At 39.2% G+C, this 27920-nt stretch overlaps 1 protein-coding gene across 1 annotated transcript in view; it reads left to right on the top strand.

The window, feature by feature from the left end:
• Positions 1 to 27920, top strand: part of RPS6KA4 (ribosomal protein S6 kinase A4) — a 785184-nt gene that overhangs the window by 443478 nt on the left and 313786 nt on the right. The gene's annotated exons all lie outside the window — the stretch shown is intronic.

Here is a 27920-nt window from a genome sequence, read left to right as displayed (position 1 = left end):
TAATGTAATAGGCATGATCTGTAAGGGTCATTAACCACTCAAAGTACACAAAGCAAAGGATTTTTATTCTCTCTCCTTCAGATCCTTTTAGTATTCCAGTATCAAAAACTCCTCCACTAGCTGTCTGCCAGAGAACCTTTTTTTTTTTTGTAGCATTCCACAGACTTCTGAAATCCATACTGGAGTGGTCTTTTTTCCTCCTATTTTGCCTTCTCTCAGAAGAGGTTTAACAGCTGTCGTCCTCCCATAAGCATCTACACTGAGGACGGTAGAACTTGTCAGCCATCTAGGAGAGCCATATTCTGGTTGATACACATCAACTAATTTTCCTTTGGAAGACCACATGTTCTCAGAGGAGTCGTGCATACATTCTAGATCTTTCTGTTTTCTTTTTAAGGGTAATAAAAGGAAAAGGTTCTACAAAAACAGGAAAAGGAATTGTATTTTTACTTCTTAATAGCCCCCAGAAAGTTGAGGGAGGTTATAATTTATTTGGCTTCAGTTTTCTTTCAGTTTTAGAAAGTTTCTTGTGTCTGCATTGCAGGCCCTAAAACTGAGGCCCTTGTTTCCATTTGTCTTTTGGATTACATCAGCAGACAAGATGGATGTTTGACATTTGGCTTGTCTGGATTTTGGAGCCTTCATGAAGTTTCTGTGGTTTGCTGTAGATGGTCAACATAGTTCAAAATGCTGCCGTTTGGTTCTTCTTTTTGTCTCAGGGTTGATGGAGGCAGAACATTTGAGTGGACTCCTGATGCTGTCTAGATTGGTGCCAGTTACTGTTCTGCTCCTGGTTAATCCTGAGAGCAGCTCTAATCTTAGTTTTCATATGGCTTCAGTCACAGGGGCTCCCCATCATCTTGGAAGTCAATAATCCTAGAGTATTGTAGTTGCTTCAGCATTGATTTTGAACATTCCTTTTAAGCAAAAATATCTGGATTAGGCAAATTTCAGGAAAATGAGCTGGTGTCATGATTTCCCCTGCAAAAGAAGATTTATGCCATTTCCATTTTAAGTCTGCTGGTCTTTATGGCAGTAGTATGATTAGCCATTTCTTTAATCTTTGTGTGTTATGGTGGACAATCTGCTGACACTGTTTGCAGAGCCATTTTTTTCCTGATCTTTGTTTTATTTTGGATTGCTGTCATTCCTTTGTATGGTTGGTGTTGCCTACCACCTCCTACATTTGGGATATACCATTCCCCTCCTTTCTTCTCTGAATCGGTCTTCAATTTCTCACACATTTCTGAAGAACTGTCCTATAAATTTCTGGGAAATGAAGGCTTTACTTTTAACACTTGGACAGTGAAGGGCTTTGCTGAAACATGTCCCTCTGTTCAGGTCGTCAGGCTGTCAAGTAGTGGTGTAGTATCTGAACAACCAGGACAGGGCTTGAATTACACAAGCCACATCTTCCAGGTGGTGGCCCTTATTCAAAGTCAAGTGCTTTGGAAGACATCCCCAGCTACATCTCCAGTCTGATGTTCTTCGTGTTTCACTGTTGCAGTCATCACATTTAGGTTATCTGCTTGCAGCAGCCCTCAGTCGGCCCGATTATCAAAGTCTTGGGTCCTGCGTTGGTTGCAGTCTCACATATTCCATGACGTCAGGTAGTCAGGGATATAAAGCATGCAGTCGACGCCATTACATCAGTTTTGCTTGCCCCAGATGTCAGATGCCCCCCTTAACGGGAAGCAATTAAATATACAAGGTTATAGTGCTAACAAAAAAGCAAATACACCAAAAAACTTTTAAGTATAGTAGAGGAGGATAGAGGTATAGCCAAAAGAAGTCAGGGGGCTGGAGGGAGGGTAACCAGGACGGCAACAGTGAATACACTTGAACATCTACATTTATGGTAAGTGTACACAACTGTACTATGTTCTTCATGTTTCACTGTTGCAGTCATCACATTTGGGTAGATTCCCAAAGTTAAGGATGGAAGGAGGAATTTAGATAGCATTAGGACCAACTATAAGGCCCTGCAAGACTGCAGTGGCAAAGCCAGCTCTGGATTTAGAGAACAATTGGCAAATGGTAATGCTTGGTGAAAGTATGTAAAGAACTCCAGGTAGCAGCTTCTAGGATGTCTCTGGTAGGGACACCTCTGAGAAAGGCTGTAGAGGTAGATGCAGTCCTGGTTGAATGGGGTCTAATCCCCTGTGGGATAGGTTTTCCATGGTGCTTATAGCAGAAATGAATGCAATGGCCTATCCATTTAGAAATGGTTTGCTTTGAAACAGCCTTCCCCTCTGCCCCTGCAGCAAATACCACCAGCAGTTGTTTATATTTCCTTTGAGGTTTAGTCCTGTCCAAGCAGATAACCCAAATGTGATGACTGCAACAGTGAATACACTCGAACATCTACATTTATGGTTAGTGTACACAATTGTACTTTCTTGAAAGCTTTGAAAAATGTATTGATCTTTTTGGATGTAGATGATCTGAAAGTTCACTAGTGCAGTGTCAGTCTATAGGTTTATAGGTGAGTACTAGGCTAGCTGCCTTTGCAGGCCATTTTAAGCCTAACCAGTTTCCTTTTTTGTACTTAAAGCAACCTACCCCATTTGGTTAGAGATTGGCCTTACCCATCCCGTGATCGGTAATTGTACATTACACCTAATGAGAATAGCTGGAATCATGCCATAGGTAATTTGAGGGGTCCCATGCATGGGATAAAGCATTTAGGAGCTGTCTCTGTCCATTCCTGGGGTAAACTTCCTGTTTTCCATCTATATGTCTAATTTGCACTTGAAACTGGAAAGGAATGAACTCTATTTTATGTGGATGAGGAATCTGTTCCACAGCTGCAGTGCCCTCTGATAAATATGCCTGCCCTTCCAAACTGTTAATGTTGATGTTGCAGAAGAGGTTTAGATCCCTAGGCTGAGTATTTGTTATGCCATTTGACTTGCTGATATGTAGTAAATCATCAGTAATGGGTCTGATGATGATCTGTTTGCCAGACACAGGTCAGCTATTAGCAGTCTGTCGGATACTGAGTGTAGTGACAGGGCTTTGAGTCAGTCCATGTAGGACTTGGCCTCCTTTTAGTGAGGTGCTTCTGTAGGCGTTGAATGTGTCTGGATAGATACATGTCAAAGGGGGCATTATATTCAATGATTGGCCTGATGAGGGCTGTGTAAATGGGAGCAATAACCTCCTTAGATCTGAACACAATCCATTTGTTTTGTAAGTTGTGCACTATAGAAGGACTTTCTAACAGTAGACATTTTCAGCTCTTTACTTCCTCCAGGTGGTCAAGGAGGGTAATGGGCTCTGTCTGTGAATTGGGGAGAAATGTGTATTTTTACATTCTCCTGTCCTTCCTGACCGCTCACCCACTGAAGAAGTTCAACAAGGAGTACCTAGGCTTAGTTTCATCACACCTCGGTGTCCTGATGGGCCTGATTTTCCAAAATACAGGGTATGTCCTCTTCAGGAACATTTGTGGTCTGAGCTTTAAGGGCTGCGGTGCTCTAGGAAAATGACTAAATAGAAGTCACTACAGAATCCCCAACACACATCAGTCAACTACAAACTCATGAGACCAGAAATCTGTAACTGTAAATAATAGCACAATGTCTTGAAAAATGTTTAATTTCAGCTTGGAAAAAAAAAGATGTGAGGAATGTAGTTTGTGTAGTGCTGTATGTGCGAGACCCACTCATGCACTCCGCAGTCTCTGTTTTTAATTAATTTTGTCTGAGGTTTTTCGACCTTGAAGATTACAACAGTACCGGAGTTCTTAGATTACAACAGTACTGGAGTTCATTCAAAAGCAAATGTTTCCCTAATCTGCAGGATAGCTTAGGTAGCAGAGGTATGAAGGGCTTGTTCTCCACATGGCTGTGCAGGGAGACTTGTCCCCAGACTCCCATAAATACAGACTTTGAGGTTTGTAGTAGTGAAAGTTTTGATACAAGCGGACAAAAGCTGCTGAAGTAATACTGAATTTGCAATAGTGTCCATCCAAGTTATGATTTTATTATTTGTGGTTTTATGAACTTGGCCTCATAATGTTGTACTTGTGAAGTAATGTCAAGTGTTTTTTAGTACTCTCGGCCACTTTCAACTGAATACCTGTGTTCTCATTTAGGGTTGTCCAGTTGTCAGACCTTCCAGCTTAAGATGCAGAAGTCACTGAGACTACTAAAAAGGACCTTCACTAAGACTAATAGATTAGACTTGGAAGACAATGTAGTTTTGTGCCCATTAATGTGTTGCTAGTACCCACCTTCAGGCTGTACTCTGTTTCGCAAGGAGGGCTAAGCCAGTTAATCAGGGTAATTTTGCAAAAACAGCTTATCCCAGAGATGGAAAGTCCTGCATAGTGAATCTCTCTTCATCACGTTCTGTTAAGATCCTTGTTTCTGGTGTTTTGATAAGATATAGAAGACCAAGGGCAACAGGGTCTCATGGCAAGATAGGTGAAGCACAGATCACTCCTCAAGATTCTTTAAGGTGATGACTAAAGGTGTAGAGCCTTTAGCCCCTGCTTGGTACCTCAAAGTCTTTAAGCCTAAAATAATTTTTTTCCCAACATCTAGGGCTTCTCTCATTGTTTAGTATGTTGAATAAGGTACATCCTGAAAGGTGTTCTGTACTCCATAATTGGACTAATTAGTGCTGAATATAAGGGAGTGATGACATCTTTAGATCGGTATGATAAAAAGATGTCTACGTTCTAATTTATTCAGCACTGATTAGACCATTTATGAAGTACAGTGGCCCCTTCAGTGGATGTATTTCACCCCGAATGACTTGATGGGGTACCCTCAAATTAGGACATCACATTGAAAAAGCTTTCTGTTTGGGACACTATCTTCTATAGTAGCTTAGTATAGCAATACATCTGATTTTTGGAATCTGTTTTATATGAGCCTTCGGCCACTGTACGAGTGCAGGCATTGACCTTGTCATCTTTCCTTAATTTGACAGTTTGATAGAAGGCAGAGCTTCAGCTCAGCACCATCTAGTTTAGGTATTTTAGAGGTAATTATTCGTTTCAGCCTCCCCAACATAAACAGCCTAATTTTTCTATGGTATCTGATCTTTTTAAGCATTCTTCTCTTATCGCATCTGATGTTTGAACTAGATGCTGTTTGGACTATAAAGTTGGTATCTTGGAAAGCCATTCTTCCTGGTAATTCTATCTGATCACCATGTTTTTGGTCCACAAGCTGTGACTTTAATTAACCATAGAGGATCTTTCAGGAGGAATGGATATATCAGGATAAATCCTCATTTGATGTCCCTGAGATTGAAAGTTTACTTAACCTGTCCAGTTCATTCACCGTTTGTGCTCTTCCTGAAGACAGGAACATCAAAATAAGGAAGGGCTTACTCTCTGTAGCCTGCTAGTTGCACTTTTACTTCTCTTGTGTTCATGAGCATAGGAAGCTGGAAGTGGTGTTTTGTCATCTGTATTCCTGCCAAAGAAAGTGCTCAAATTGTTAAACAGATTCTAGTCAAATGAGTAATGCAGTGAATTATCCTTCATTACTAAAAGCAAATTGGCTTTTACCACTGTTGCTGAAACAAAGGCACTCCACTAGGAAGCACGTTTTATTTGATATTTGTTGACTAGCTATGTGGGCTGGTCCATTAACCCTTTTCAGCCATGACCCAGGCTCAGAGAGTAGTTTTGTAATATGATAAATTTTAAATTATTAATGTTTTAATTTTTAACAGAGTCAAAAATTTGCGTTAATAAAACCGTATACATTAGTAAAGCCAAAATTTGCAAGCAGTACATGACCGTGATTGAAATTAAGAACACTGTTTTCATTTAAGAACAGTTGTCTGGTGGTATGTTTGGATTACTCTTGTCTTTGAGAGAGGAATGTTGATCTTTGTCTTTGAAGCAATTACTTGTGACCTAGTTGCTTAATTGGTTCCTTAGTGCTTTCTTGAATTTGTTCAATATCTGTAATGTTCTGATTTCACTTGGTAGCGTATTCTAGGTAGCAGGTCCAGATCTTGAGAAAGCTTTTTGTCCCACTGTAATTTTGACTTAAGGATGGGTTGAAGTCATACTGTTGTCTTGGCTTCTCTTAAAGAATTGGACGACCATTTTTTTAATGTCTGCTTTCTTCTTAATGATGAGCAGTAGCCTAGTTTGCTTATCTTGAATAAGAGTGAGCTATAAAGGAAAGAGGCTTTATCTTTTAACAGTGAGACATTTTAGTTTATTAGATCACCATGATGTGCACGTGAATCTGCATGTAGAACAAATATGAGGATTTTATTTTCAACTGTCTGAATTCTTTGAGTGTTGTATGATGACTATAAATTGAGAATTGGTGGGTAGTACTGCTTATTCAAGAAACGTGTCCAAGGCAGGTGTATGTGCTTTAGCCACCCGATTATCAAATTACAGTTGTGCAAGGATTGCAGACTGATCTTGTAGGTATTGTGTCCTTAAGTCCTCCCTTTACTTGTTAGGTTCCTTTTGCCACTAGGTTCATTCAAATTTACCAAAGTTTCATTCTCATTGTGTGGATTCCTTAAAGTACTGACAACAGCAGCTGTGTCTGCAGTTGGTACTTTAGTTCCACTATCTTCCCCTGTTGCATGGCTCTTTCCTTCTGTTACCCTGAAGTTTGGTAGACTTCTGTAGTAAGTTAGCAGTGTTGTAACATAAATGTTTTGTTGCAGGTAGAACCCAGTTTAAGGCCCCTGTTCCTTGCATGGGCCATAACAACAAAATTGGTGCCGTCTTTACTTGGCTGTTATTCTGCTAACTTATTTACTTAGACCTGACCATTGGGTGCCATTAGTTAAGATAAGACTGAAATGTCTTCATTGTGATAACTAGTCCGTATTCTGTCTTCCCTCTGTGCAACATCTTGAACTTTTACTCACTTTTCCAGAAAGCAGGTCATCAGTGCCCTGCTATTCCTTTTTACCTAGACTTCATAAAGGCCACCTTTGTTGCTGTGAATTGATTTGTAAATGCTGTATTACTGCCCAACCGCAATACTGCATAATCTTCTTTTTCTAATTTAGAATTCCAAGGCTGGGCTTGTCATTTTAGGTGCAGCGTCATTAGTAAACCTTCCTTGTGTTTTAATAAACAGTCTGGTACATCTCTAACATAACATTTGCCTTTCACATGTCTTAGGATATGAGTTTTTTGTCATCTGACAGAACATTTGCTAATGGCACATCAATAACTGGGAGCACTGGCGCAAAACCAAGACCCCCCCTCAACTAGACAGAAATTCCTAGAACTACGCAATAGAGTCAAAAAGCTAATAAAACAGGACAAATTTCAATACTACCAGTCTGCCCTAGACTCCTCCGAACACAGCCCCAAACAATTCTGGTTGTCCATAAACTCCATCCTCCACCCATTAAAGTCAGTACCCCTCCTCCTAACATCCCTCACTCCTCAGAAAATATTTCTACCTCATTCAACACACACTTCACACAAACCATACTATTACTAGCTAAACAACACAAACCCCCTCCCCTCCAACCCACACCTTCAACTACTAATCTCCCCACTGCCTTCTCTTTTTCTCCTGTACCTACCTCCAACATAAAAAAAAACTCTTAACTAAACTTAAACCCACCAAATTAGCAGCAGACAACCTCCCAAGTGAATACCTACAAATCGCAGCTGATGCTCTGGCCTACCCAGTATCCATCTTGATTAACGGATCTCTGTCCGAAAGTTATGTTCTCACACTGTAGAAAGTATCGCATATAATTCCCCTACAGAAAGGCTGACCCTCCACAGAACCAACCAATTACCGCCCCATAGCTATTCTCTCTACACTCTCCAAAATACTAGAGAGATGCATACACTCTCAGGTCTCAGACTACCTCCTTACTAACAACCTCCTTTCCAATACTCAGCATGGTTTCCGACCAAACCATAGCACCACCACTGCCTTACTCTCCTTTACTAACACTATCCTTCAGCATAAAAACAATGGCCATCTCTCCTCTGCTACTTTCCTAGACCTATCTAAAGCATTTGATATGGTCCCACACAAAACTTATCTCTGTCCTCAATAACCTATCCTTCTCACAATCAGTCACCAACTGGTTTCAGAGTTACCGGTCTGACCGCCAACAAATCCGTTGTATGGCAGAATGACATATCTCCCCAACTACCTGTCTCCATAGGGGTTCCCCAAGGATCCATCCTTGGACCCCTACTCTTCTCTATTTTCACAAATCTAGCCTCTGCCACCACACATGGCACACTCGTACAATACGCAGATGACTCGACCATCATCTGCTCAGCCCAGTCCCTACCCAAACTGCAAAAAAGTCACACAGGAAGCCTTTTCCTCTGTTGAAACTTGGTTATCCAATGCCCAATTAATATGCAACCCAAACAAAACTAAACTACTCCTCTTCCAACCCACCAAACATACTCAAAACAACTCTCACTTTAACATCACAGCAAAAGACAACACCACTATATACCCAACTGAACACACCAAATTGCTTGGAGTGGAAATAGACAATAAACTAAAATTTGACATTCACATATCCATGACCATAAAAGTCCACAAAAAACTAGGAACGTTATACAGAAATAAGCATCTTCTCACCAAAGCAGCAAAGATTTCAATAGCAAATTCCCACCTTATCTCCACCCTACTTTATGCCTCTCCAATATACACCAACCTAAGGCAATGCGATGTAAACAAGCTAGAGACCTGCTACAACAAAATTGCCAAATTCGCCACAGGGGCATCCTACCGTAGTCACCACTGTCTCTCACTTGCTGAACTGGGCTGTCTTGAACTCCCTCACCTCCTTCAATGGTATCAACTCTCACTCGCCCACAAACTAGTAAACCATCCACTAAATGTCCCATTCCTCCAGAATCTACTCCAACCCTATCGCACCACCAGACCACTAAGATCCAGCAACAAAAATCACTTGCAGATCACTAAAGCCAATAACTCTGCTGTGTGAAGCACTATTATCTTGCACCGTAGCCAAATTATGGAACTCCCTCCCACCCACAGTTACCTCCGTACCATCATGCACCCACTTCAAAACATTACTAAAAGCACACCTAAAAACATGCTGGCTATGCCCTTGCAACTCCCACTCTAGTATCACCCACCCCATCCAACCACTACCTTTCTTTCCACTCCACTAACTACCTTGATTATAGCAAGTTCAGATGCTCGTAAGCCTAGTACTTATACAGCAGGAACTTCTTATTTTAACATTTGTTAATGTCTGTTATGTACTTCACAGATAAAGATTCTAGTTGTCTATTGATGTACTATGTTCTTCATCTGTAAATATGTTGTAATTGCTATGTAAATTGTTAATCGCTATGTAATCCAATGTAACTACTGTCTGTTTATTTTAACTGTGGAGATTTTCTCCCCGGGCCTCCGCTGAAAATGGACCTACGTCCAGTCGGACACACCCGGTCAACAAATATAAAATAAATAAATAAAATAAATAACAAATATTCTATCCTGTTAGCATTAACAGTAGACACAGCAGTGGCAGTGAGTAGTTTTCCTCCAATATTTTTGCACACAAACACACACACATGTGCGTTTAATGTAGGGTAGGCAAACCAACCTTCCCATTAAATATTATCAACTCTGAGGTCACATGGTGTTAAAGAAAATTTTAAACTCCAACCTGCAGCAGCCTGTACTCCCAGTACTGATAAACTTTTGACAGTATAGTTTATCACAGTATTTGTGATGTCAGTGCATCAGTCAACATTTTAGACTGGGCTTGTTCAGTCACATAAGCTTTGACTGTCTGGGTAATCCCAAAAATAGTTATTTGCTTTTGTTTAGTTAGATGGCTTAGTCGGACATAATTTTGTAAATCCATATTTTCTGTTTCTTGATTAATGGAGGTCACCTTTTATATTTAGTTGGTAATGCAATAACTCTTTTCTGTTGGGTTTCTTTATCTGCCGTGCTTAACTTTAATCTTTGTCTAGTACTTGTTTCCCCTTGGGTTCTTATTTGTAAGGGTTAATGCTTTTTTTCTTTGATGTTGACAAGTTTCCCAGCGAATGTAATACAGCCTTTCTAGTTCATTTTTCCATATTTCTGGTTACTTCATCAGTGTATACTTTTCTACAAACTGTTTTCTGTTTTGTGGGTGGCCAGAACAAACTTCTTGCTCCAGCAGAATAAGTTCATGTGGTCCAGAAGTTCATGTTTACATTTTCTATTACATGATTTTTGGTGCAGTAAATGTTTTTTCATCCTCTTTAGCTGGGTGTGTATACTGTTGCAAAGGTTATTATATTAAAAAATGTATTATAAAATAGAGTCCCCGATGACTCATCATTCCAAGCATTTGTGAATAATTGTTCTTCAGTACCACATATCACAAACATTTGCACATCCAGGTTTAAATAATTTGATTTCCGTAATATACTTACCAGCTACCTCCAAACTATTTTCCATCAGTAGTCTTCTGTGAGGTATGCTGATTCAGTAAAATTAATACAGAATTATACCTCTAAACTGTCCAGAATTTTGCAGAATGCCAGGTTTTTGCCTAATGTTTTTGGTTTATTTTTCAGAAAGTTTGTGTTTTCCTGGCAATTTATTGTGAATTAGAGGTGCTAAATGACTATTTTCAAACTCCATATCCTTCAGGCAGTACATGGTAGTGTAACATCTGTTATTTTGTCAACTTTAAGTTTATAAGAGCAATATTTAAAATATGTCCCCAATTTTGCCCCTGCACAATTTTTGGTTTTGTCCAGAATTCTTGTGCTAAGAGGTTAGTTATTCATAGAGCAAGTATATGAACTGGAGAATTACAACACCTTGTTTATCTAGTCACTGAAAGTTGTAATTTGGCATGACCAGCATACCTGCAGATTTGCCATCCTGCTGACATTTGTTCTTCAAGCAGTCCAGGGTTCCCTCTTTAAGAGTTAATGCTACAACAGATGTAAGCCTGGCTGGTTTGTTTTCTGTTTGTCCCTGGTCTCCATGACTCATGTTGTTGAAGTGTTGCTGTTTGCCATCAGTGTCACTCTAAAACATACCTCAAATATAGTCCAGATTTACCCTGAAACTTGTTTTGGTTTGTTTCTCATAAAAGTGCAGTTTTCTGGCAAATTGTTGGCAAGTCATTGAAGATTGAAGTCAGAAAATAATGACATACATTTGAGTTTCAGACTTCATGCCCTTAAGAAAATTTGTGTTAGGTTTTTATTCTGTCAACTGTCTAACTTTAAGAGCAATATTTGAAATTGTCCCTATTTTTGGGCCTTTGTCCCCACATTATTTATGGCTTTAGTCTGGATTTCTTGCTCTAAGAGTTTGAGAGGTATGATTTAAAATACGTTACTGCATTGGTCTTTGCCTTAAACTCTGTACTCATTTGATACCTTTTTTGTTGACTTGAGAACTTACTGAATGTGCTATGTTACACGTTTCATTTATTTTGGGGAGGAAACGCAATTAAAAATGTACAGATGCCCCAAGTAAAGTGGAACAAAACTCCTACTTAATTATACTTCTGCTTGCAGGCATTTAACATCTTATTTGTTACGAAGGTAGTATGCATGAAACCTATCTTACATATATTTTCAAGTTTACAGTCTGTTAATCTGTATAGCTTAATCCTGACTTCAGATCTTAATCACCAGTGGTTAGATCATAGTCTATTTTCCATTGGAATACCCATTTTATAATGATGGTATTTGTCCCTGTAAAGTGAGAATGTTGCAGGAGTAAAACCTGTGAGCAAAAATGTGTGCTTAAAGAATGTAAAAAAAATGTTACTGTCAATGCTTGGCTGTAAGCTGCACAGTAGTGACAAATGCTGAAATTTGAATGTCTTGCTTGTGTGTGCAAAGTGAATCACATTCTAAGAACCATTTCTCCTTTCTTCAAGAAAAATTTTAAACTGCTTAGTGTAGAGGAATGGCATCCTGAGTGCGACCCTGGTGATTTGGGTTCAGTTAGCACACCCAATAAGGAATCAGCCAGGGACGTTAAGTTGTATCAGCACTTTTGCCAGTTCATATGTCCTGAGAGACGGGCATGGTTTGCAACTAAGGAAGTAGTATTAATTGAAGACCAGTGGTTTTGTACATATGTCATACACTATGGAAATTGGGCTGGAAAGTGGGAAGGTATTAAAAAAGTCCTCTGCGAGCTAGGAGTAGTCATTGAATCCCCAAATGACTTGCTCATCCTGTGGCAAGGTTTGTCCCAAATGAATAACTGGTACCAAATGCATGGAATGAAAGTAAACAACAAATGTATTATAGTATCCTTTGGGAAATCTTCTACATCAGTGAACTACCACATTGACAATGAGCCCCTTAGAGTTGACCCAGTTGTTCAAAGATTTGGGAATTTATTTGGATAGTGGCCTACCTTTCACCCAGCATGTGTCCATTGTCATAAGAACACCCTTCTATGTTGCACAGCTTATAAACAAAGGAATTGTTTAAGTCTAGTGATGTCTTTTGTCCCACTTTACTCTGGCCTTATTAGGCCATTTATTGAGTATAATGCCCCCTTTGATATGCATCTGTCCATACACCTGCAACAGCTGGAATGCCCACAGAGATACCATACTAAAAGGATACAAGGTCTGACATTATTTCCTACATGGACCGACTCAAAACCCTGTCACTATATTCTGTATCCTAAAGACGGCGAAGAGGTGACCTGTGTCTGGCATGCAAGGCATCCTCTGACCCAATACTAATGGTTTTACTGCACGTCAGCAAGTCAGATGGCACCAGAAATACTTTAAGGATCTAAAGCTCTTCTGCAGCTTCAAATTTGGAGGGACACAGTATATCTCAGAGAATACTGCTGCTCCGGAACAGATTACCCATCCACATAAAAAAACTCTCATCTCTGTCCATATTGAATTGCTATGAATGGGAAATAGAAAATTTACATTAGTACTGCCCCCTCTAGTATTAATGAATGGGGACTTCTCCTAAATGTTTTATCGTATGCATAGCTCCCTTCAGATTATATATGGTATGATCCCAGTTCAGCTGGGGTTAGTAATAGACCATGGTATGGGTAAAGCCAGTCTAACACCAAACGAGATAGGTAATTCAAGCACCAAAAGGGAAATTGGCTTTGCTTAAGATGACTCTAAATGGCAGCTCACCTAATTCTTACCTTCTTGGAGCCTGTAAGTTGTCGGGGGGCACACCACTGGGAATCCTTGATTTCATCTGTACACATTACCCCTCCTCTTGTACTAGGGATTTCCCTGTTCATGGGACCCCAGTGTTAAGAATGAAGTCAGATGGTGAGAAGGGCTGAGCAGACCATTGTGGAGGGACTCCTCCAGGACAGTGGTGACAGCAGACTGCTGTGGTGGAGACCGGAAAGAAAATTAAAAAAAAAAAAAAAAGTGAGTAGCTATGCATTGCTTCAGTGTAAAATAATAATAAAAAAAAAATCTGCGCACTTACATTGGTAGGTAATGCACCCTCTTCTTTGGTCCTGCCAGCACTCGTACCTTTGTTAAGAAGTGTACTTTACCACTAGAGGCTCCTTTTCTTTGGCAGCACTTCTTCTAGAGTCATTGTAGGAATGTGTCTGTTTTCAGTGCTGAAATAAGTCTGGGCTTTTATCGTGCTCATGTGAACGTATGATGCTGTTCACGGAGTTAAGATTACATTAGTACTCAAGATGTATGGGAATTAACCACAGGCAGGTGTCTGGCTGGATGGCTAGTGAAAGCTCAGAGCTCTGTTGGATGTCTTGGCATAGGCTGGTTCTCCCTAGTGGCAGGATAAATAGCTGCATCCTGGAAAAAAGGGGCAGTCACCCTTCCCCATTTCCATTTCTTTTTTGCAGTAGGTGTAAGCTATATCACTTTGGGGAAATTCTAAGTTCACTCAGTCTAGTCTCTGTCCCAAAGCTCCTATCCACAGAATTCTTCAAAAAATATGTGCCCTATTAGGCAGTATTTTTTCTGTTTCTAATTGTTATATTATCAGTTTGCTGAGGAATGATTTTCATGTAAACTTTTTCTGTTTCCTCAGGCATCCCATATGCGCGTCTGAAAAGTCTTTTTAAATGAGGACGTCAGGTCAGGTATACAGATTTTCATTTGAAGTGTGTTTTGTGCTTAAGATATTTGTACCTTGCAGTAAGTCACACAACATGAGTGGGTTTTATCTATAAAATGAGCAGAAGCATCAAATTCTTTTCTACACTTTGCAAGAAAAGTGGAAGAATCCTTACCTCCCAATAAAATAAACAGAATGGAGCTTCATCTTAAGGAACTCTAAGGAGAGAAATTCCTTCAGGAAAGACACTGATAAGGAATGGAATACTACTTTATTTTTATTATTTTACATTTGTTAACCTAGTGGTGCTGCGGTAGCGTTGTCACCTCACAATAAGATGTTCTGTTCGATTCACAGCTAGAGCGTCTTCTGTGTGGAGACATGCATGAATGGGCGTACCTTCATTGAAGGTTGTGCGGCAGAGCCAGCAACTCGGTACGTAAAAATATACTGCCAATCATTAGCGGACCGGAGCTCCGCTGTGGCGACCCCCTAATCGGGAAAAGCCGAAAGACACAACGCAACAACATTTGTTAACTGGGGGTGTCTGAGCAGAAAATGTCCTTTTTCAGCAGAGGCCCGGGGAGAAAAGCTTCACAAAAAAAATTACAGATACATTGTTATTTAGACATGATCAGTATACACACAAATTACAAAATACATGTTTTTACAGTGGCATGCGGCACATCAACAGTTACAGTGGAGAGAAGAAACAAAAAAATATTAATTTAAAAATAAAGGTAATTAATAGATTTGTGGTATACAGCTGAAATTTGGAACATAGGTAGAATACATACATAGTACACAGGTACAGTACATACATTGTAGATTACCCAGTGTTTGTGAGTAAGACTGATAACTATTATCAAGTACTCAAGATTTAGTATGTAAACCTTATCCGCTTTCACTAGCCTGTTAGAGAAGCTGGAGATGACACAACCAGAGAAAGTTTCCAACCAATGTACTCAGTTTGCATCTTACCAGCTAGTCCCCTTTAAAGTTACACCTTGCTGCCTGCTTCCAGCTTGTTCTCCTGAGCTTCATACCATGGTACAGGCATGATGGACGTGGTTGTCTCATTTGCTTAAATGACTTGATTCTGTTGTTTTTATGGAAATCATGGCTCTGTCTGCTGAAAAGGAGTTGTCTTGTCTCTTTTTGTACATCATACCTTTCCCTTTCCGAGGATTCTTGTATATTTGACCAGACTGTACACATCTTGTCACAGATCTTTCAGGCTCCAGTGAATGCTATGCCTTGGTTAGACTTTGTAATTTAAGACTTTAAAAAAAATGCGTATGAGCTCTCTGAACATGGCAGTGCTCACAGCAGGTCTCCAGTCATCTCTCCTCATCAGGTATCTAGCCCATAAAAAGAAATGGGGGACTCTTCCCTAGTATGAGGATTAGATTATTCCTTGAAGGATGAAAGACTTGGCTTGCACCTCTTACATGTTCCCCATATGGTGTGAGTTAGACTATGAATAAATAGTTTTGTCACGTACCATACAAGTGTTTTCTTTGGAGAAAAGCTGAATCTCATGAGTTGATATTTCAAATGTGAATTCAAAGTGATGTCTGATGCAAAAAAAAACAATTAGTGGAACCTGCTAGGACTGAGCAAGCCTAAGGCTACTGTACCACCTCCAATTTTGAGGCACTTAGAGCTGAACTTGCATCTTCTAACCCCACTTGTATCCAGGCTCTGCACCCTGAGATTATTGGATATTCAGACACCGTTCCTCCCTCAAGAAACCAAAGTCCGTAGAATCTGGTAGAAGGAAGAGCAAGCATGCATGCATACATCAGTCATACTTGTCTTAAGTGTATATCTATTTCAAGACTTACTTGCAAAATATGAAGGCGAGATTCTGAAGAAGGTAGAATTTGGCTTCCAAAATTGAAGGTAAGAACCTAGTGGCTCAGATTTACAAGAGAAGGTGGGTATACTCATTAAGTGTGTGGATAGTGCTGCTGATGTGGCATCTAGAGTAATAGCCACAGACTCAGTTATTAGGTACACATGGAGAATTCAACCCCTTCCAGAAGATGATTGGGAGTATCCACGTAACACATCCCTGGATAGGAGCCTCCTTTTTTGAACCATCCATCCATTCATCCACAATCCCTTTTTCCCATTTTTGCATATGGGGTTAGGGTGTCACTTCAACAGTGACAGTCCTATAAAGCCAAGGTCTACACCACTGGGTGGCTAGCCCTGCCATGGTAGTTCTTCCACACCACACACTTGCATGCACACACTTATGGCCAATTTTAGTGCGTCCAATCCATCTACTGCATGTCTTTGGAATGTGGCAGGAAACCGGAGCATCCAGAGGAAACCCACACAAGCAGGGAGGACATGCAGACTCTGCACAGAAGGCACCCCAGCCAAGAATCAAACTGGGGAGCCTCTTGCTGTGAGGCGACAACACTATTCACTATGCCACGTATCCACACATCTCTTTGTGCAGGGAGCACAGGAGATACCTCACATTTAGAGCAGGAGACTCCTACTTCCAGTTTTCATCCTTGCTCTTTGGGATCTCCACTTTTCCTGTAATGTTTACTATGTGCTTGGCCCCATGGGGTTACATTCCTAAAGACCATAGCTCTTTGTACCTGGAGAGCTGTATGTTGTAAGCTCAGTCCAAGGAGGAACTCCAGGTTGAAATGGAGGTGTTACTTAACTGCCTAGGGAACCTGTTTTCTTTGAATCATCCCAAATCCAACATGATTCTTGGGTATTCTAGGAGTTAACATTGGAATTTGCCCTTTCCAGTAATGGGAAGACCCTAGATAACGCAATCTTCCTAAAATAATTTTCCTTACACCAGTCTCAGTGGATGTTCTTGATGGCAAGGCCGTTTTTTAGAGCCTGGAATCGGTCATCCATTATCTTTATTGTGCCCCAGGTAAAAGTCCAAATGCAGGAAATTTGCACTCCATATAGAAGGAGCTACTTGGCTTCCAATGGATTCAAAAGGAGTTCACTTGGTAGGCTTCTCAGAGTAGGGCAAATATGTGATTGCCCTTTCATCCCCCTTTGCATCTTGAGATCCTGAGGACAAATGCATCAGAATGCTGTGGGGGCACATACTAATCTCAGGGTGCAGAGTCTGTGAGTCCCTGCACAGGGGATGTTAAATAGCAGTGTCCTTGTTGACCACAGTCCTGACTTTCTAAGCCTTCAAAATGTTTTGGAATTCTAAAGTCAGTCAGTGGTCCAGAGACAGCACCATACTTATGTGGTACATAGCCAGTATGGCATCTACTCATTCTCCCTCGTGGAATTGTAGTACAAGCCAGAGAGTTAGCATTGCCATCAACATTTGGCTTAAGAATGTCTTGCATACCCTCTCAACTTAAAAGCACAGCAGACTTTCTCAAAAGAACATTAACTAGCAGCCATGAGTGGCATCTGTACAAAAGTCATCTTCGGAAATCCAAAAGAATATTGGAGGGTTCCAAAGTTTTGTGCACTTCTCCAGGCAGTCATCAGCTTCCAAAGTTCTGTATAAGATTTCTGTTCAGGAAAGCAGGAGCAGTGGATGTCTTCTATTTCCCTTACAACAGTCTTCCTTTTTACATGCAGCTCCCAATCACTTGTTATACAAGGTACTACTAAAGTTGAAGGGTGGAGTGATCCAGGCTGATTTGGCTTTGCCCCCACCCTTTGGCAGAAACAACTCTGGTTCTTCCTACTTAACTGGTCTAGCTAATGAGGAAAATCCCATTCACCTTACCTCCAGTAATAGATCTGCTGTTGCAGAAATTGTGTTTACTAGTGCACCCAAATGTTTAAGGCCTTATACTGACAGCAAAGTTAGTGTGATACATCCATATCCCACTTCCTGTTTTCTGAAGATCTGCTAACAGTATTGAAATAATTCCAGTAATGTAAGAGAGCAAAGTCATAGCAGGCAAAGTGGAGAAGACTGTCCACTTCATGCAGCAAGAATTGCAAGAACCACAACAAAACAAGGCTGCCACTGGTACTGCCCTACATGTCAAATATCTTTGCAGCAGAGTTCCTGGTTCTCAGTTAAGCTGCACATTTTAGCTGTCTGAGTGTCTGCCTCTTTATTTACCCAGCTGAGCCATTTTCTGTTAAAATAGTTTAAGGGTGTCCTGCATCTTTGTCCATCAAGGATGTATGTCCATCCACCTTTGAACTTTTCCCTTATGCTTGAGAAAATGACCCCAGACCCATTCAAGTCAGCAGCTTGGGCTTTATTCAAATACTTATTCTGGAAGACTACTGTTCTGGAGGTCATTACTACACTTGGATGGGAAGATCTGGGAACTGCACACTGAAATAGGCAAAGATTCTTTCTATGAAGGCAGAGTGAGACTTGAAAATTAATCCTCCTTTCATGTAAAAGCTGGTCTCAGCAGTATTCCCCAACAGGCCATTCAAATGCCAGTCATTTTCCAAGTCAGAAAATACAGGGGAGAAGATTTTGCAATTGTTGAATGTCTGCAAGCAATTCAAGACTGGGCAGGCCAGTATCCAAACAAGTGCTCTCCAAATAGGAAGCCAGGTGCATTGTTTTCTGCTACGAGTACATGAAAAAACTTTCATTCTACCAGGGCAGCTGCCACAGCAGCAGCTTTTTTCAAAAATGTCTGCTCAAAACATTGCAAGATTACTTCTTGGTCCTCTGTAAGCACCTTTTTCAAATGTTAGCTATAGGTGTAGTCCAGGAACAAGGCAAGGCCTTTCCTGATCACCACCCCTTTGAATTAGTCACTGCTTTCATAGGTAGGTACTAGGCTATCGGCCCAAGAGCCTAAGTAAGCTTAGCCAGCAAGGTACCATAGCTTACACCACCCAAGAAAGTTATTTTCCTGTGCCACTGTCCAGCAGAGACACAGAAATGATCCCCGGGGTGTATTTCCCATCCACTCATCAAGATTTTTCTTGAAGAGTGCTAATGAAGAACTTTGCTTGACATAGATGGGTAGCTTGTTCCAGAGTATAGGAAGTCTCTGGGACAGGAATCTATCCCTCCAGCGTGTCCTGTTTATTGTGGTGACAAGGTTTAGGTCCCTAGAGCGTGTAGCTTGGAGGGATTGGGATTTCTTTAGGTGTAGCATGTCCAACAGCTCTGGGTTTGACATAGCTTTATATGTTAGGCAGAGATCACCTCTGAGTAGGCGATATGCTACGGAGTAAAGCTGGAGTTTTTTGAGGCGGTCAGTGTAGGGCATTTGTTTGAGGCCAGTAATCCTCTTTCAACCTCACTAGTTTACCATTTTGGTAATCTTCCTGCATCTTGTGAATATTGTAGCAACAGAAATCCACATGAACACTGTACAGTTTTGTTAGTGCACTTACCATGGCAGTAATGGGCCAATACTAGGTCCAACCCACCTTACCCCTATTTTTGTCTTTCTGATTTCTTGAAGTAGTTTAGTATTTCAGGCGATATTTTACTTCACTGGCTCACCAGATGCGCAGTAGCAAGCACCACCCAAACCCCAGCCGCGGTGTTTGACGTCACGGTTAAGCATTGAATATTCAAGCGTACTGTCTGCAATAGTAGTAAATATTTATAATATATTGTAATTATGCGTGAAACTCCAGTGAAGTAAAATATCGCCGAATATGCACTAAATTATATAATTGTGAAAACTGTGTGCACACTTAAAAACAGCCTAAATATAAATGTGACAGATGATAAAAGGACTGCACACACTGAAGAATTGTTACTTTTGTTCAATTTCAGACCAACCACTTAAGCATCTTAGACCCCGGGACATAGACATACAAATGTGTCATGTAATTTGTCTTTGAAACATTTACTAAATGTAGCCACATAGAAAACTTTCTGCAGTCCCCAGGAACGGGGCCCATTCCCTTCATGGGATAAATTATTGCAAAATGGTATGAATCACAAATTATCACAGCTAAGTGACACCGGGACCCTATATGCAAAAATGGGAAAAGGGGTTTTGGCTGGCGAGATGTATGAATCACATAAACTGTAAGCAGTATATCAGGAGCTTCAACGCCCAGGACAACTGCTGATGCTAACATTTTTTGTGATGATGACTTACTGAGGTGAAATGTACTTTTCCTGAACTTTTTCATACCACTTGGATAAATAAATGTTAAATGCTAAATTAGGATATGTGGGCCAACATTCCTTTGTTTTGACTACTCAGCATGTGTTTCTTGGAGGATCAATTTATTTCAGTAAGTTTAGACAAATGTCAGGTCTTTATGAGCACTGTCTCATAATTTTAATAGTAATTGGCTTGACCTTTACATTGATACATTGGAGCAGCTGTCTTACTTATATTTACATCAGTGGATTACTAAACTCATTCATAAAAAAAAAAAAAAAAAAAAAAAAAAAAAAAAAAAAATGGGTTGAATATATGCAAAAAATACCAAGTGAATAAATAGCGCACTTAGAAGTTATTAGAATACTGTACAGAACTAAAGAGCATGTGGTTCATAACATGACAAAAGATGAAAGTAAAGCTGTTGAAACAGATATAAGTGAAATATCTCGGGAGTTTAATATGTATTTCTGTTAGAATCAATTCCAACCTTCTTAAGATAACGTGCGACTGTGGTTTTGTCGAGAAAATTCTGCACATATTATGGAAACTGTTGTTCAAAAGTAATACATGTCTAAAGGTCAGTGGTGGTGACCTTGGTGTATGTATGTTAAAGGCTAGCATAAACTTTTAAGTTTAACCACTTAGAAACATCTATTTTGAAAAATTCCTTTATAATGGATTGAAAGTTTACTACTTTAGTTCCATATTATAAAGGAAGGAAGAGTTAGAAATGAGTAATTATCATACAGTTTCTCTTCTGTCTCCATTATCAAGAATCTGAGAAAAGGTTGTTTGTTCACTGGCTAAAATGAATGGATATCAATCATACCTCATTTCGTATGCAGGTTCGCTTGTCAGTCATCCGCGCCATGGCCACTCCTGTGCAAAACTCCGGGTGAGCCAGTGAAGTAAAATATCACTGTATTTCAGGTGTTTCAGTACCATGGAGTGCTATTACAACCCACCATTGTCTGGTAGCCCATGTTCTGCAGTGTCTAGAGGTTGCAGCTGAGAGATTGTCCATCTGTTCTCCCTTGCAATAAGGTTATGGACATAAAATGAAATAATGAAAGAGGAGGCAGTTTCCTTCACAGAGCATATCCTAGGCATCATCACTAGTACTAAAAAAGCTTGTGCAAACTTCCCAGGACATGTCTAATATCCTCCGTATCTTCAATGTAAAAAAAAAAAAAAAAAAAAATAGATTAGTACAGGCTGACTTTTTATCTGACATGAGAGACAGCCCATGCCAAGATGCCTACAGAATTGTAGGAGTGGGACTATCTGGGCAGATGTCCATCTTCAGCTAATTCTTATTTGTCACAAATAGTACTGCAGCATTGGTTCTGCTCAAACATATAATATTATGGTGAATTTAATCAATCTGTACTTTGCATCAGCTGAGCATGTGACAGCATTTTGGATCTGTTCTCTTCTTTCAGAGAAAAACTTTTTATTTACTTTTAAGTGTTAGCATAACAATTGTCAGTACTGATAACTGACAACAACCACCAGCTGTCTCAGCACAATATAAATTGTCAAAACCACCATATTTCATCAGATAACAGTTCTCAAAACCAAAAATGAGCAAAAGAACATGGTTTCAGAAGAAATCCAAGAATCTGATTCTTCTGAAAGCTTAAAAGACTCTGTTTTACCTGCCTTTTCAGAATAAAGCATTACTGGAAAGTCTGAAAAATGTTAAGGTTATTGGTTTTGAGGATGAATGTAGAAAGACCAAATGGAAGGCAGGAATTGAGGAATTTATGTAACATTGGACTGAATAACACTTGTTATAAAAAAAGAAAACCTGTATAATATGTGTAAATGAAAAAGCTAATATGGTTTGTTTTATTTTATATTAATGTAATAATTCCATGAAATCAGAAAGAGTAAAACAGATATAAGGTGGGTGGGACCTCTTGTATTTTAAGTAATAATTCAGTAAAGGTGTTAATAAAAGTTACTGGCGTTAACAAATTGCCATTAGATGGATAGTAGTAGAAATAACTTTTTTAATGCCCAGACATTAGTTTGGAACTAAAATATTATTTTGGGAAGGAGTGGAAGAGAAAATGTAGGAATTTGTCAACAAGTCAAGAAGTAAATAATCAGACTGTTTGATTTCTCCACGATTTAATGTTTCTGGGAAAAAAAATTCCTTTAATACTGCAGAGAAATATTAACTTGGAGATCTTTGTACAAGATGATTTCAGAGCAGAAACTCTTGAACCATCTGCAAACCTGAAGTTGTGGTACTTTTATCAGTTTTGCTTTTTATTAAATTCCATTATGAAACTATGCAGAATTCTAAGTTTAAAACCTGCTTTATGATCGTCATTCTGAATATGCCAGGAAGGATGTTGGCTACCAACATAGAAAAAAATGCATTTATTTTCTTTGTGTTGCAGAACAAAATCAAGATCAAAGTGAATGAGATTGCATTTCTTAATGCGATAAAATGTTTAGCGATGCTACAGAAGCTCAAAAACACTTGGAACATTTAAGTCTCTGTGAAACAATGTTTCTTTCCTTCTCTGTGGTGCTTCAGAGGTGAAAAGGGCTGTGTATCCTGATGGTGCCCAGGTAGTTAGTTGCACGCTTGCTACCAGTGGGTAATGGTGGCAGGAACAGAATTACTTGAAGCAGCACCTGGAATGTAGTTTGCCTTCCACATTTCAGCTTCAGATTTAATCTTCAATTAGCAGAGGAATACTGACACTTGCAGTATGAAATGTCCCTAGATTAGCCTGCAGTACCCAATTTCCTCTAGTCTTGTACCACGTCCCACCTGTGCTCTCTCACTTTTTTGTGGAATCTGCCCCTACCCTTAGCACTCAGAACATATGGTGTTAAAAAAGGGTAATCGTTAGGCATCATAATTATATATGGAGTAGGAACAGCAATGGGCTGGCCTACTAGCGACTAATTGGAGAGGTCTTCTACCTTGATTTCTACTGAATGTCTTTCATGTTTACATTGTCAGTAGAAGACGTTACGAGTCCTGAATACAGCTACATAGGTCAGAGACGAGTGACAGCTGCTGTAGCTCACATGTCAGAGACGAGTGACAGCACATGACTGCTCCAGTAACGTTTTCAGTGATTCCGGCTGTGGTTTTCTACCTCTTCTGAGACTTGGATTCCTTTACACTGACATGGATTGAAATTTCAGCTACACTAGCTGATTTGGCCAGTCAGAAACTTAAATTATTAACACCTGCATTGGCAGCAGAACAGAGTTTGAATTAATGCAAGTGTTATGCTTATTTGCATAGCATTATTTCTGTGTATTAATGGCAATAATTCCTTGCTTCACAAAGGTCAGTATTTTAATAGTTCTTAAAATGAGCTTGAGGGAAGAATTGCTATAGTTCTGAAGTTGTCACATGCTGGTTTATCTTTGATGGGTGTTGCCGAACAGCAACAAATTATGGGTCATTTCTTGCTTTCTCATCCGATCCTTTACCTTTATAATTTTTTTGCAGTTGCTGCCTGATTTTTATCTGCTTCTCATTTGATTTCAATTCCTGCTTGACATCGGTATGCTTCTTCTAAACTAAGCAGGGAAGTCTTCTTAGACTTCTCCTCATGTTTTAAAACTTTCATTATGTTCGGGTCTTGAGGTCAGCAGATATGTATGCAGTCCTACAGTTGCACATCTTTGCATGTAATCAGTTTCGAGGAGGCCCATACCTTCTTCAGAAAAGGGAATATATAGTCTTGATACGCACTGATTTTTATAAATAGTTTGTTAAGCATGAAGCTTCCTTGTTTTTCTGTCCAACCTCTCCAACACGTTTTGGGGCCAGTCATTCACTCCAAAGCTGTAAGTTAGGACAGGAAGAGCAAATTGGTTTATAGCTTGAATTTTGCTCCTAGATGTCAGTGCTGTTTTCAGGATTAATTTTAGTCTTTTAAAATATTCCTTATTTGCATTTGTTCATGTTTTATTGTTAATTCTTCATCAATTCCCAAATATTTGTATACTCCCTCTTGCTCAAGTTCTTTTATACCACATTCTTGTCCTAGGCTGATGGTTTTTGGTGCTGCAGCTTTCCTGCTTTAAAGGTTGCTTTTGCACATTTATCAATACTATATGACATTCTTATATCATCTGAAAAAAGTTTGACCATTTGCAGTTGTGCTTTTAGTTCCTCATCTGATGAACTATACAGTTTTAAATCATCCACAAAAAGAAAAGTCTTTACACTGTGTTGTTTTCTGGGAGTCAAGTTGTAGCCATGACTTACTCTGTTAAGTAGACAGCTTAGCTTAATGGATTGACGGCAAGACAAAAAAGCAGTGGTGACAGTCACCCTGGAATATCCCCCTTTGAATTTTTATCCCTGTAGTAGTAATTTGCCCTTTATCATGGCTTAACTGCAGAGTGGTTTGTCACTGTTTCATGGTAACTGTAATGTAATCGATCATTGTAGGGTGTATCTTGTATATTTTTAAGAATTTGTTTTTATCCATGCATGTGGAATACTGTCAAATGCTTTTTTGTAGTCTGTCCATGCCATACTTGGATTCTTCCCATTTTTTACAGTTCTCCATTATGAGTTTAACAAGTGATCCCTTGTCCCAGACTTTCTTGTGTTACTCTTTTTTTCTATTCCCATGATTGATTGAGTTTTCTTCTAAATGACTATAAACTCTGTTGGCATCAATTCCATTGTGTAGTTTATACTTCGGAAGGCAAGTTATTGGTCTGTAATTTTTAGGATAGCTTACAGGTTCGCTTTTAAGTAGGAGTATTGTTTTTCCTGTTAACCAGTTTGGTGTCTATTTGGGGTGCACATATAAATAGTTCTTACACAACTAAATCTTCATAGAAAGAGGTTAATACCTTTAGCCAGAAGTTGGGTACTGCATCTGGGCCTGGGTTTTCTATTTAGGAGCTTTTTTTAACCTTGTTTCAATCTCTTTTGCTGTTACTTCATCCCATTTCATACCCTGTACATTTGAACTTCTTATTCTTTTTTACTTCTTCTCTCCATTCAGCATCTTTATGTTCCACAGAATCTTCATAGATATTTCTCCAAAATGTATTTTATTTCTTTTTTTGATGGTATTTCAATTCCTTTTGCCTAGTTTTCCATTTCTTTCTAAAACTTTTTTGGGCCATCAATAAATTGCTTATTTTGTACTTTTCCTTAATATTTATTTGCATATCTTCTACGTTTTTTTCTGCCTGTGCTGATATTTATTTTTTTAACATGGTGCACGATGAATCCTGATCTATTCTGATACTGTGCATTGTTCTTATCCCATCTATCTTTGAGTATTTTTGTTGATCTGTTCCCTCTTCTAATAATGACCCTTCTTGTCTTAATTGCTTTATAGTTTTCTCTGTTTGATATTTCCATGATGGCATTTGATTTCTCCCCTTCCTTTTCCTTACTGCCCTGTGTTTTCATGGTAAGACTTTATCTGTTATTATTGATTTAGCTGCACAGTATATATCCTATTTACTTCTGCTATATCACATGAAATTCTGTGAACACTCCTAATTACGGTGTTAATTTGTTTTATTAAACTACTAAGTTTTGGGGGTTTATTGACTTTCTGTAGTCTTTCTTTCTTTGATAATATGTATGTCCATTTCTATCAAATCAAGCAACTCTTCTTTTAAATAATTTTTAACTTCTCCATTAGTAATTCTGTTCTACTTTTTCTTTTTCTTTTTTTTTTGTATTGCAAAATTTTCCATGTCTAGATGCCTTTGCCTATATTTCTCTTCAAATATCTTTAGTGTTGCTCTTTTTGTATTGATTAGTTTTGCTTTCGACTTTGGACAAATATTGCACCATATTAAATCTTTTTCTTTCCCATGTCCATATTTCGTCATATGATCCTGCTCTCCTGTTTCTCCTTACTTGGGGGACTTGTTCCATCGTGCTGTGATATAACCTGTGTTAGACTTTCTACACTAAATCCTTCACTTCCCAGGTATTCCATAACTTCACCTTTTTTTTTTTAACTTCTGCTTTATGAATTTTCTGTTCTTTGTTCCCTCTCTTGATCTTATTTTTCGTATTGTGAAATTTACCATGTCTGGATGCCTTTGTCTGGATTTCTCTTCAAATACCTTTGGGGCTGCTTTTTTGTATTGATTAATTTGGCTTTCTCCTTTGCATAAATATTGCACCATATCCGATATCAAATCTCTATTTCTTTTCCATGTCCATATTTCTTATTTAAAACATTCAAATATCTCTAGATTTTGTTATGTTTTTGCACATCCTTAATTGCTTCTTTTTCCAAACAGCCTAAGGTTTCTTGGTGTATATAATGTTTGTCATAAATCTATTGTTGAACACAAATTTTTATTTGAAGCTTTTGACAGTTTTTCTTGTGCAAGAATTTTTCTTTCCTCTAATTTCTGCCAATCGTTTTGTATATATTCCGTCTGGAAATTCTCGGCTTCTTGCATAATTCTTGCGTAATAGTTAACAATACATAATTTCTTTCTTATCCTCTATGTCATCTTTATGGCTCTTTTTTGGCCTATCAGTTTGTGATTTTTGTGGACTGCTACTTTCTTCTTCAACAGGGGGGCCATCCTCTCCTTGACCCTGGCCTAGCCCCATTGTAGGAATGTTTCATTGTCTTGAGAGTTCTGCACTGGCATTTTTTCCGGTCGTGGCATCAATGCACTTACCAGGATTGGGCACAGGCACTTTTCTATCCCAAGTCATGTGCAACTAGCTACCTTTTTTATTTTTTAACTTAGTTGTGTTCTTGATATATGCTATATAAAATATAGTCTATATGACAGTTCAGATAACTGGCGAGGTTCCAAAATGAAAACTCTGTCTGATTATTTCTGAAGGACCAGAAGGCATACTGCAGATTCTCATCCAGGAGGAAGTACCAGGTGTTAAATACATCAGGGGTCAGATTCTCCTTGTTTAATTTCTGTTGATACTCCCAAAAGGAAGCAGCATTTTTCGCCTGCTGCTGCTGTTTCTCCAGTAGACCCACGGAAAAAAGTGTACGATTTCTTTCAGGGCCTGTTTGAGGGCCTTATGTTACTAAAGTCTGCTCATTTCTTTTCCTCCCTTGCTTCACCTCAAAAGATACTTAGAGATACAACTTCTGAGGAAGAATGTTCAGATTCTTGGAGTAGAATCTCTTGCTCATTCTTTAAATCCATTCTTCAACAGGATTTGAATCACAGGATGATTATACTCTTTCCCTTGATTTCCCATTAGAGGAACTGTTCTTTGGGGACGCAATTTTAAAGATGACGCAGCATTTTCTTTGGGAAGAGAAGCAAGTTTCTGACATGCAAAAAATTGTGACTTTGCTAAACATTGGTGTTCACAAACCCTCAGCTAAAGATCCCCCTGTGCTACCCTACAGGACACCTCCTTGACAGCTGGCCTTGACTCTTGCGTCACAACTGCCAGATCCTAAAAGTACCATAAGGTGCCAGATAACCAGAAGTTTTTGTATTAAAATCCCTCTTTCTGATCCAACTGTCATACCTGTTGAGTTTGACAAAGCATGCAAATTGTGTCCCTCTACTAATGCCTTGCAAAGATAGGTACAGAAAGAAACTGTATCACCTGTGCTACACTTTTTCTATGCCTTTAACGATCAGGCTCACATGTCTGGGTACCTGTTATCCCCTCTAGACACTACTAACAAAATGAATCAAAGATTTGCCTGACTCTGACAGTAAAGCTTCTCTTATGCCCTTACTCAGCTCTGCTACTCAGGTAGCAAGACATTCTATAAAATGTAGTCATGGTGCAGTTACTGGTTCTGTATTGAGAAGATGATATTGGTTGTGTCTGCATTCCTACC

Source organism: Protopterus annectens, chromosome 6.part1 (assembly GCF_019279795.1).
Source record: "Protopterus annectens isolate FY-2018-M chromosome 6.part1, PAN1.0, whole genome shotgun sequence".
In the NCBI taxonomy this organism is placed as follows: domain Eukaryota; kingdom Metazoa; phylum Chordata; order Ceratodontiformes; family Protopteridae; genus Protopterus; species Protopterus annectens.
Note: the sequence above shows the minus strand (reverse complement) of the source record. Positions and strands in the feature narration are given on the sequence as shown.